Raw genomic sequence first — 14,101 nt, 5'->3', positions numbered from 1 at the left:
ACTAGTACCACCACTACAACTACTACTAGTTCCACCACTACAACTACTACTAGTACCACCGCTACAACTACCACTAGTTCCACCACTACAACTACTACTACTACCACTACTACTAGCACTACAACTGCTACTAGTACCACCACTACAACTGCTACTAGTACCACCAACGCAACTGCTACTAGTAACACCACTACAACTACTACTAGTACCACCGCTACAACTACTACTAGTACCACCACTATATTTACTACTGATACCACCACTACTACTACTACTAGAACCACCACTACAACTACTACTAGTAAAACCATTACAACTACTACTACTACAACCACTACAACTACTAATAGTACCACCACTACAACTACTACTAGTACCATTACTACAACTACTGCTACTACCACCACTTCAACTACTACTAGTACCATCACTACAACTACTACTAGTACCACTACTACAACTACTACTACCACCACCACTACAAGTACTACTAGTACCACCACTACAACTACCAGTAGTTCCACTACTACAACTACTACTACTACTACTACTACCACCACTACAACTGCTACTAGTACCACCACTAAAACTGCTACTAGTACCACCACTACAACTGCTACTAGTACCACCACTACAACTGCTACTAGTACAACCACTACAACTACTACTAGTACCACCACTACAACTACCACTAGTTCCACCACTACCACTACTACTACTACTACCGCCACTACAACTGCTACTAGTACCACCACTACAACTGCTACTAGTACCACTACTACAACTACTACAAGTACCACCAATACAACTACTACTAGTTCCACCACTACAACTACTAGTACCACCACTACAACTACTACTAGTACCACCACTACAACTACTACTAGAGCCACCACTACAACTACTACTAGAACCACCACTACAACTACTACTAGTACCACCACTTCAACTACTACTAGTACCACCGTTACAACTACTACTAGAGCCACCACTACAACTACTACTAGTACCACCACTACAACTACTACCAGCACCAACACTACTTCTACTACTACCACCACTACAACTACTATTAGTTCCACGACTACAACTGCTACTAGAACCACCACTACAACTACTACTAGTACCACCTCAACAACTACTACCAGCACTACCATTACAACAACTACTAGTACCGCCACTACTACTACTACTAGTACCACCACTACAACTACTACTGCTACCACCACTACAACTACTACTAGCAGTACCACCACTACAACTACTACTAGCACCACCACTACAACTACTATTACTACCACCATTACAATTACTACTGGTACCACCACTACAACTACTACTAGTACCGCTCTATAACTACTAGTAGTACCACCACTACAACTACTATTACTGCCACCATTACATTACTTCTGGAACCACCACTACATCTACTACTAGTACCACCACTACAACTACTACTAGTAACAACACTACAACTACTAGTACTGCCACCATTACAACTACTACTAGTACCACCACTACAACTACTACTAGCACCACCACTACAACTATTACTACCACCAGTACAACTACTACTAGTACCACCACTACAACTACCACTAGTACCACCACTACAACTACTACTAGTACCACCACTACAACTACTACTAGTACCACCACTACAACTACTACTAGTACCACCACTACAACTACTAGTACCACCACTACAACTACTACTGGTACCACCACTACAACTACTACTAGTACCACCACTACAACTACTACTAGTACCACCACTGCAACGACTACTATTACCACCACTACAACTACTACTACTACCACCACTACAACTACTAATAGTACCACCACTACAACTACTACTAGTACCACCACTGCAACGACTACTATTACCACAAATACAACTACTACTACTACCACCACTACAACTACTACTAGTACCACCACTACAACTACTACTAGTACCACCACTACAATTACTACTAGTACCACCACTACAACTACTACTAGTACCACCAGTACAACTACTACTAGTGCCATCACTACAACTAGTACCATCACTACAACTACTACTAGTACCACCACTACAACTACTACTAGTACCACCACTACAACGACTGCAAGTACCACCACTACAACTACTACTACTACTACCACCACTACAACTACTACTAGTACCACCACTACAACTACTACTGGTACCACCACTGCAACTACTACAAGTACCACCACTACAACTACTACTAGTACCACCACTACAACGTTTAGTAGTACCACCACTACAACTACTACTACTACCACCACCACTACAACTACTACTAGTACCACCACTACAACTACTACTAGTACCACCACTACAATTACTACTAGTACCACCACTACAACTACTACTAGTACCACCACTACAACTACTGCTAGTACCACCACTACAACTACTATTACTGCCACCATTACATTACTTCTGGAACCACCACTACAACTACTACTAGTACCACCACTACAACTACTACTAGTAACAACACTACAACTACTAGTACTGCCACCATTACAACTACTACTAGTACCACCACTGCAACTACTACTAGCACCACCACTACAACTATTATCATGTGGGAGTTCGATACGTGGATTAGGTAAGAAATACTCACGTAGGCTGTTATTACGTATAATTGCAGTTATGTGGAGAGAGCCCTTGCCAGCCGTACCTATCTCACTCGCTCCTCTCGTAACACTGACTGGCCGCCCACAGTACCCTATGTGAGGGGGCCTTTGATACTGCTGAGGTCAGCACAATATGAATTCAGATAGTGACTCAGGCAGAGACGGTTGGTCGTTGAGTCAATGGTACACTGGTTACTACTACTGAGAGCTCGGCGACGCTAACGTATGTCGTCCCGACATACAACTAATACAAACTAGAGATGGCAGGTATACGGCTTGGGCTGATTCTATACAATGTCAAAGTACACAACAATTAAACATTATATATACATAAGTAGAACATTGGAATGAAAGCTTACGTAACTGAAACTGTAATGCAATACAAGGTATACTATAGTACAACTTAAAACTCAACAAATGAACAACGAACTCAACGTTGAGATTACAAGTGATAAAAAAAAATTTTGATCGATCGATCTGTATTCGTGTGATCTACGGATTCTGAGGAAGGAATATATACAAAGAAAGAGTGTTTAACAGAAAGGCAGATTCGGTGCACTCAAATCTAGACTGTTAACTCTCAGAATGCGGAGAGAACATGAACACAAAAAAAAATTCTTGAATACTGATAAGTTGATACTGTAATTATTCATCTATACAGGTTATTTACATTTAACCCCAACTCTGCTAGGGTAAGATTGGCATATGCAGAATGGGTGTCATCTCTGGGAGGATCAAACTCTGTAGCATTGGCTAACTCATGCTGTATTTGAGGCAAATCTGAATTGGAAGTTACAAATGATACTTGAGGATTTCTCAATACCTGTCGTGTACGTAGGGAATAACGACATTCAGGTTGATCGTCTGACTGAGTATCAGAGGAAGGGAGTACAAGATCAGGAGGATTGTCAGAGTCTGTCACATTAGTCTGGGTTGGAACATCATTATCATCACATACTAACTTCATATGATCCAAATGCGATTCTTTATACTGACCAGTACTAATCTCTCTAACCTTATACTTATTACCAGTGATATGTTCAACTACTCGATAAGGACCAACAAACTTTTGATCAAGCTTTGGCATTGCAGACGTTTTGTTAAAGTTAATCAGCATAACTCTCGAACCTACTTTGATTTTGGATGGCTTTGATCGAGTGTTTGCGACTCTTGTAAATTCAGCTGTTGATTTATGAAGTGTTTCACGGATTCTTCTAAAAACACTTTGAGCTAAGCTGGTACGAGTTGCTACGAAATCATCAGGGTTGTAATTTGGTTTCGGATTAGAATATAACAACTCATAAGGCAAACGTTTATCTACACCATACAATGCATAATGTGGAGTGTCACCTATAGAAACATTGTAAGCAGAATTTATAGCACACTGCACATCAGGTATAACTTCATCCCAAGTTTCACTGTTGGGATTGATAGTGGCTCTCAAGACATCAAGTACTTTCTTATTGGTTCGTTCCGCTAACCCATTGCTGGCAGGATGATGAGGAACAATGGTGGATTTAGAGATCTTGTACAAGGTACACAAATTTTCAAGAATTTCATTACAGAATTCACCTCCATTATCTGTTACTAGGGACTTAGGGGTGGTATGCCTGCAGATAATGCGTTCTTTAAACGCTTTAGCTACTGTCTCGGCAGTCTTATCTGCAATAGGAACTAACTCACAATATCTGGTGAAATGGTCTACCATAACACACAGATGTTTGTTACCTTGGAGGGAACATTGGAAATTAGTTAACAAATCTAGCGCAACTCTTTCCCAAGGTTCGCTAGTAGTTGGATACACTTGGATTGGATTAGGACCATTAGCATTGCCTTTATGTTGCATGCAGACACTACATTTCTTAACATACTCAGAAATATCAGTTGCCATACGAGGCCAAAAGTATTTCAATCTGGCTTGTTTTACTGAACGATCCATACCAGGGTGTGCAACACCTGGTACATCGTGAACTAGCTGTAAGGCTACATTCACTAGTGACTGTGGAATTACTAACTGGTATACTCTTCTGCTAGGAGTACCCAACTCGGCTGTTCGATACAGTAATTCTTGGTTCATGACAAAGTCAATGATGGGTGCTGGTGGCTTCACATTCAGAATAAGATCTTCCTGGAGCAGGAATCGAATCACACCAGACCACATGGGATCTGTTCGTTGAGCATTCTTTACATCTTCAGCACTAAATGGAGGGTCTGCAGTTACTATACTAACATGTCGCGATAAGGCATCTGCGACTACATTTGACTTGCCAGGTAAATGCTCAAAGGTGGGATTGAACTCTTGGATAGTCAAGGTCCATCTAGCTAACCTTCCAGTAGGTTGTTTGTTCTGGAATAAGGGTATCAGTGGAGCATGATCTGTCAAGACATGAACAGAGTACTGATAAATAATGTCTCGGAAGTGCTTTAAAGACCATACTATTGCTAAAGCTTCTTGCTCAGTTACTGTATAATTACGTTCAGCCTTTGTAAGGACTCGGCTAGCAAATGCAACTGCGTTGTACTTGCCATCGGTCTTCTGAGCTAGTACGGCACCTATGCCAATTGAACTAGCATCAGTTGTCAGATAGAAGGGCTTAGAAAAATCTGGAAATTTCAAAATTGGAGCAGATGTTAGCTTTTCTTTTAGAGTTTGGAATGCTCTTTCTTGACGGAAGGTCCAAACAAAAGGAACATCTTTCTTAAGCAACTCAGTTAGAGGAGCAGCTATGGAAGAAAAATTGGCAATGAAAGATCTATAAAAACCTGGTAAACAACTACTACTAGTACCACCACTACATCTACCACTAGTACCACCACTACAACTACTACTAGTACCACCACTACAACTACTACTAGTACCACCACTACAACTACTACTAGTACCACCACTACAACTACTACTAGTACCACCACTACAACTACTACTGGTACCACCACTACAACTACTACTAGTACCACCACTACAACTACTACTAGTACCACCACTGCAACGACTACTATTACCACCACTACAACTACTACTACTACCACCACTACAACTACTACTAGTACCACCACTGCAACTACTACTAGTACCACCACTGCAACGACTACTATTACCACCACTACAACTACTACTACTACCACCACTACAACTACTACTAGTACCACCACTACAACTACTACTAGTACCACCACTACAATTACTACTAGTACCACCACTAAAACTACTACTAGTACCACCACTACAACTACTACTAGTACCACCACTACAACTACTACTAGCACCACCACTACAACTACTACTAGTACCATCACTACAACTAGTACCATCACTACAACTACTACTAGTACCACCACTACAACTACTACTAGTACCACCACTACAACGACTGCAAGTACCACCACTACAACTACTACTACTACCACCACTACAACTACTACTAGTACCACCACTACAACTACGACTGGTACCACCACTGCAACTACTACAAGTACCACCACTACAACTACTGCTAGTACTACCACTACAACGTCTAGTAGTACCACCACTACAACTACTACTACTACCATCACCACTACAACTACTACTAGTACCACCACTACAACTACTACTAGTACCACCACTACAATTACTACTAGTACCACCACTACAACTACTACTAGTACCACCACTACAACTACTGCTAGTACCACCACTACAACTACTACTAGTACCACCACTACAACTACTACTAGTACCTTCACTACAACTACTACTAGTACCACCACTACAACTACTACTAGTACCACCACTACAACGACTGCTAGTACCACCAATACAAATACTTCTACTACCACTACTACAACTACTACTAGTACCACCACTACGACTACTACTACCGCCACTACAACTACTACTAGTACCATCACTACAACTACTACTACTACCACCACTACAACTACTACTATTACCATCACTACAACTACTACTAGTACCACCACTACAACTACTACTACTACCACCACTACAACTACTACTAGTACCACCACTACAACTACCACTAGTTCCACCACTACAACTACTACTACTAGCACTACAACTGCTACTAGTACCACCACTACAACTACTACTAGTTCCACCACTACAGCTACTACTAGTACCACCACTACAACTACCACTAGTTCCACCACTACAACTACTACTACTACTAGCACTACAACTGCTACTAGTACCACCACTAAAACTGCTACTAGTACCACCACTGCAACTGCTACTAGTAACACCACTACAACTACTACTAGTACCACCACTACAACTACCACTAGTACCACCACTATATTTACTACTGGTACCACCACTACAACTACTACTAGAACCACCACTACAACTACTACTAGTACCACCATTACAACTACTACTACTACCACCACTGTAACTACTAATAGTACCACCACTACAACTACTACTAGTACCATTACTACAACTACTGCTACTACCACCACTACAACTACTACTAGTACCACCACTACAACTACTACTAGTACCACCACTACAACTACTACTAGCACCACCACTACAACTACTACTAGTACCATCACTACAACTAGTACCATCACTACAACTACTACTAGTACCACCACTACAACTACTACTAGTACCACCACTACAACGACTGCAAGTACCACCACTACAACTACTACTACTACCACCACTACAACTACTACTAGTACCACCACTACATCTACGACTGGTACCACCACTGCAACTACTACAAGTACCACCACTACAACTACTGCTAGTACTACCACTACAACGTCTAGTAGTACCACCACTACAACTACTACTACTACCACCACCACTACAACTACTACTAGTACCACCACTACAACTACTACTAGTACCACCACTACAATTACTACTAGTACCACCACTACAACTACTACTAGTACCACCACTACAACTACTGCTAGTACCACCACTACAACTACTACTAGTACCACCACTACAACTACTACTAGTACCTTCACTACAACTACTACTAGTACCACCACTACAACTACTACTAGTACCACCACTACAACGACTGCTAATACCACCAATACAAATACTTCTACTACCACTACTACAACTACTACTAGTACCACCACTACGACTACTACTACCGCCACTACAACTACTACTAGTACCATCACTACAACTACTACTACTACCACCACTACAACTACTACTATTACCATCACTACAACTGCTACTAGTACCACCACTACAACTACTACTACTACCACCACTACAACTACTACTAGTACCACCACTACAACTACCACTAGTTCCACCACTACAACTACTACTACTAGCACTACAACTGCTACTAGTACCACCACTACAACTACTACTAGTTCCACCACTACAGCTACTACTAGTACCACCACTACAACTACCACTAGTTCCACCATTACAACTACTACTACTACTAGCACTACAACTGCTACTAGTACCACCACTACAACTGCTACTAGTACCACCACTGCAACTGCTACTAGTAACACCACTACAACTACTACTAGTACCACCACTACAACTACCACTAGTACCACCACTATATTTACTACTGGTACCACCACTACAACTACTACTAGAACCACCACTACAACTACTACTAGTACCACCATTACAACTACTACTACTACCACCACTGCAACTACTAATAGTACCACCACTACAACTACTACTAGTACCATTACTACAACTACTGCTACTACCACCACTACAACTACTACTAGTACCATCACTACAACTACTACTAGTACCACTACTACAGCTACTACTACTACCACCACTACAAGTGCTACTAGTACCACCACTACAACTACCAGTAGTTCCACCACTACAATTACTACTACTACTACTACCACCACCACAACAACTGCTAGTAGTACCACCACTACAACTGCTACTAGTACCACCACTACAACTGCTACTAGTACCACCACTACAACTGCTAATAGTACAACCACTACAACTACTACTAGTACCACCACAACAACTACCACTAGTTCCACCACTACAACTACTACTACTACCACCACTACAACTGCTACTAGTACCACCACTACAACTGCTACTAGTACCACTACTACAACTACTACTAGTACCACCACTACAACTAATACTAGTTCCACCACTACCACTACTAGTACCTCCACTACAACTACTACTAGTACCACCACTACAACTGCTACTAGAACCACCACTACAACTACTACTAGAACCACCACTACAACTACTACTAGTACCACCACTTCAACTACTACTAGTACCACCACTACAACTACTACCAGCACCAACACTACTACTACTACTACCACCACTACACCTACTATTAGTTCCACGACTACAACTGCTACTAGAACCACCACTACAACTACTACTAGTACCACCACAACAACTACTACCAGCACTACCATTACAACAACTACTAGTACCGCCACTACTACTACTACTAGTACCACCACTACAACTACTACTGCTACCACCACTACAACTACTACTAGTAGTACCACCACTACAACTACTACTAGCACCACCACTACAACTACTATTACTACCACCATTACAATTACTACTAGAACCACCACTACATCTACTACTACCACCAGTAGTACTACTACTAGTACCACCACTACAACTACTGCTAGTACCACCACTACAACTACTACTGGTACCACCACTACAACTACTACTAGTACCGCCCTATAACTACTAGTAGTACCACCACTACAAGTACTATTACTGCCACCATTACATTACTACTGGAACCACCACTACAACTACTACTAGTACCACCACTAAAACTACTACTAGTAACAACACTACGACTACTAGTACTTCCACCATTACAATTACTACTAGAACCACCACTACAACTTCTACTAGTGCCACCACTACAACTACTACTAGTACCACCACTACAACTACTACTAGTACCACCACTATATCTACTACTGGAACCACCACTACAACCACTACTAAAACCACCATTACAACTACTACTAGTACCACCACTACAACTACTACTTCTACCACCACTGCAACTACTACTATTACCACCACTACAACTACTACTAGTACCATCACTACAACTACTACTACTACCACCACTACAACTACTACTAGTACCATCACTACAACTACTACTAGTACTACTACTACAACTAGTGCTACTACCACCACTACAAGTACTACTAGTACCACCACTACAACTACCACTAGTTCCACCACTACAACTACTACTACTACTACTACCACCACTACAACTGCTACTAGTACCACCACTACAACTACTATTACTACCACCATTACATTACTACTGGAACCACCACTACATCTACTACTAGTATTACCACTACAGCTACTAATAGTAACAACGCTACAACTACTAGTACTACCACCATTACAATTACTACTAGTACCACCACTACAACTACCACTAGTTCCACCACTACAACTACTACTACTACTACTACCACCACTACAACTGCTACTAGTACCACCACTACAACTACTATTACTACCACCATTACATTACTACTGGAACCACCACTACAACTACTACTAGTACCACCATTACAGCCACTACTAGTACCCCCACTACAACTACTAGTACCGCCAATGCAACTACTACTAGTACCACCACTACAACTACTGCTCGTACCACCACTACAACTACTAGTGCCACCATTACAACTACTACTAGAACCACGACTTCAACTACTACTACTATCACCACCACTATAAGTGCTACTAGTACCACCAATACAACTAGTACTAGTGCCTCCACTTCAACTATTATTGCTCCCACCATTACAACTACTACGACTAACACTACTACAACTTACGATTATCATGGACTTAGGAAACACCTGTCTAATCTCGATTGTGGTAATCTAGCTAATGATTTTATTGACGATGATCATACTTACGATTACGAAGGGATATTCGTTTATGTTTTTTCTTAATAATGTACAACGTACTCTGAGTATATATTTTTTATTATTTTTTTATTACACACTGGCCGATTCCCACCAAGGCAGGGTGGCCCGAGTATATATATTCCCTAGAAAGAAAGTAGGGCAAATAATAAAGATCCCAAATGGGTTAACAGGAGGCTGAAGCATCTATTAGGAGAGAAAAGAGGAATTTAAAGGCGCATCAAAAGAGGAGAGATTAAACTTATTGACCAATATGTTAAATTTAAAAGAGAATTTTAAAAAGGGATTAGAAAGGCTAAATGTGACTTTGAAATTAGAGTTGCTAATTAATCAAAGACTAATCCAAAAGGATTCTTTCAAGTGTATAGGACGAAGGTGAGGGCAAAGTAGGACCTCTGAAAATTGTTAATGGACAGCTGACGGATAACGAACTGGAAATGTGTTCCTTATTTAATGATCATTTTTGTCACTCTTTACACAAGAAGACGTAAATGAAATTCCAGAAATTAACAATTATTTAGTTCCTAAAGAATTCAAATTAACTAATATTATTGTCACAGGGGACATGATTATCAAACAGATAGATAAGCTGAAACAAAGTAAGTCCCCGGGACAAGACGAGTTGTTTTCCAGGGTACTTAAAGAATGTAAGATGGAACTTAGTCAGCCATTAACGAGTGTTTAATGCGTCCATCCTAACTGGTGTTGTGCCGGAGATGTGGAAGATGGCTAATGTGGTTCCTATATTCAAAACAGGGGATAAGTCCGTTCCTTCAAATTACCGTCCAATAAGCCTGATGTCTATAGTAGGCAAATTATAAGAATCAATTATAGCTGATATTATTAGAAGTCACCTTGACGAGCATAATTTGATTAATGAATCTCAGCATGGGTTCACGAGAGGTCGTTCCTGCCTGACAAATTTACTGACGTTCTTCGCTAGAGCATTTGAGGCAGTTGACAGTGATAAAGAATATGATATTGTTTATTTGGATTTTAGTAAAGCCTTCGACAGAGTACCTCACAAGAGACTCTTAAGAAAAGTGGCAGCTCATGGTATAGGAGGTAAAGTTCTAGCATGGATAGAAGCATAACTTACCAATAGAAAGCAGAGAGTTTGCATTAATGGGGTCAAATCTGAATGGGGATTAGTCACTAGTGGTGTTCCACAAGGATCAGTTTTAGTTGCATTGTTGTTGCATAATTTATATTAATGACCTTGATGAAGGAATTGCAAGTGACATGAGCAGATTTGCTAATGATACAAAAATAGACCACTACAACTACTATTACTGCCACCATTACAACTACTATGACTAACACTACTACTACAACAACAACTACTACTACTGCCACTACTATTACTGCTACTATTACTACTACTATTACTACTACTACTACTACTACTACTACTACTACTACTACTACTACTACTACTACTACTACTACTACTACTACTACTACAACATTATTACTATAATACCATTACAATTACTCTAATTACAATTATTATTACTTCCTTCATCCCCCTCTCTGTTCTCGACCTGTCTTCTGATTTTCTGTCTTATTTTTCTGGCCCTGGTGTGATTTTAGGTTGATACAGGAAGAACAGAAACATCTTTTAAAGTTTCCTCTCATTAAGTGTTTTCGTATATTGTAACTATATTACTGTATTATAATCTGCTGTTGTTGTTGGTCATTCTGCTAACTTGTAGTGGTGACTCGATTTTCCATCTGTGTGTCATTCAGCACGGCCAGTGGAATGACCTATCTTTTCTCCAAGGTGATTTAAAAACGAACAGAATGGCACATTCATCACGTTCGAATTGTGGCTTGACGTAAGTGGTGAAGGGATGGGAAGTGGGGTGAGGATGCTGCCGGCGGCCTTGAAGTAACACTTATATCGTCAAATATCTAAAAATAAAAAGGGGTGACGATGTAGAGATGAGGACGGGTGAGGCACAGGTTGAGTTTATGATCAACCCAGAACTAGGATAAATGTAATTTGGAATAGATTGATTAAACCTGACGGCTTTGATATAGCAATCACTTCCTCTGTTACAGACAGACTAGGCAGAACTAGGCTGTAATGAGAGTAGTTTATAAAGAAAGGATACACTAAGAAGGACTTGTCAGAGGGTAGAATTAGTAGACGGATAAACAAGCTTCACGACCATAAGAATTCATATACAGTGGAACCTCAAATTTCGAACGTATCACTTGTAACAGTAGTTACTAGGAGTGTTGTGTTCTCTTGTAATAGTAGTTGATAGGAGTGTTTGTTCTCTTGTAACGGTAGTGCTAGGAGTATTTGTTCTCCTGTAACAGTAGTTACTAGGAGTGTTTGTTCTCTTGTAACAGTAGTTGCTAGGAGTGTTTGTTCTCTTGTAACAGTAGTTACTAGGAGTGTTTGTTCTCTTGTAACAGTAGTTACTAGGAGTGTTTGTTCTCTTGTAACAGTAGTTACTAGGAGTGTTTGTTCTGTTACAAAATAATGATCAAAATACTCACCTTTTGTGGAATCCTTTACAATTTGCTGCACATGTATAGTGCCCAGCTGGTCTGGCTACTTTCAGTAGTAGAGCTATGAATAAATGTGCTGCAAGACTTTAAGCGTCAACTCTGTTATACAGATTTATAAAGTCATCTCAGAGTTGAATGAAGTCCTTCGTTGCTTCAATATTTATAATGTTATCAGTGTTCAACTATTTAATTCTATTCTACTTTACTAACTTTTTACTCTCTGTGTCCACTGTTTCTAAAGTACTGGGAAAGGTTTCTGAATGTATATTTGCTTCAAATAATTATTTGTTTTGTTACCCACACGGCATTTGTGCAGATTTGTGAACAGAACGAGGCCTGGTCATGGACCGGACCGCGGGGGCGTTGACCCTCGGTATGTACTCCGGGTATATCACTGGTATGTACTCCGGGTATATCACTGGTATGCATAATATCGACAAGATGGAGTCAAGTGAGGTCTGGTAGATGAAGATATCCGGATGATGCAATTATGTCTAATTCATCAGATTTGTGACTATAACAATATATAATCATTTCATGTTTCATTACCTGCACGACCGTCTATGCAAAAGATTTTTATCTCTCTAAAACACTGCGGTAAGGGTATCCCTGAAGATGCTGGGTAAATGGACACAGATGCCACTAATGTGATATTTTATTGTGGAAACGTTTCGCTCTCCAGGAGGTTTGTCAGGCCGAAACATTGCCACAATTACCGTATTTTCGGGCATTTAAGGCGCACAATTATATATGACATATAAGGAGATATTTCCAAGTAGCTGTAACGTAACATTAGTAAATAACTCCAAAGTCTATCCTTGACCCTGACCTTGAGCGTATAAGGGGCAGAAAAACCTGCGCCTTATATACCGAAAAACACGGTACATGTCACATTAGTTGCATCTGGGTACATTTACATAACATTTTGTCGGCAATTTTACCCTGTTACCCATCCATAAAGAATTAAATA

General features: G+C 40.3%; 1 protein-coding gene across 2 annotated transcripts in view; it reads right to left on the bottom strand.

Annotated features, from left to right (window-relative positions):
- The window catches only part of nAChRbeta2 (nicotinic acetylcholine receptor beta2), a 1,855,029-nt gene that overhangs the window by 1,828,763 nt on the left and 12,165 nt on the right, over nucleotides 1–14,101 (bottom strand). The gene's annotated exons all lie outside the window — the stretch shown is intronic.

The sequence above is a fragment of the Cherax quadricarinatus genome, chromosome 20 (assembly GCF_038502225.1).
Source record: "Cherax quadricarinatus isolate ZL_2023a chromosome 20, ASM3850222v1, whole genome shotgun sequence".
Taxonomy (NCBI): Eukaryota; Metazoa; Arthropoda; class Malacostraca; order Decapoda; family Parastacidae; genus Cherax; species Cherax quadricarinatus.
The sequence above is the reverse complement of the archived record's forward strand: the minus strand, read 5'-3'. Positions and strand labels throughout refer to the sequence as shown.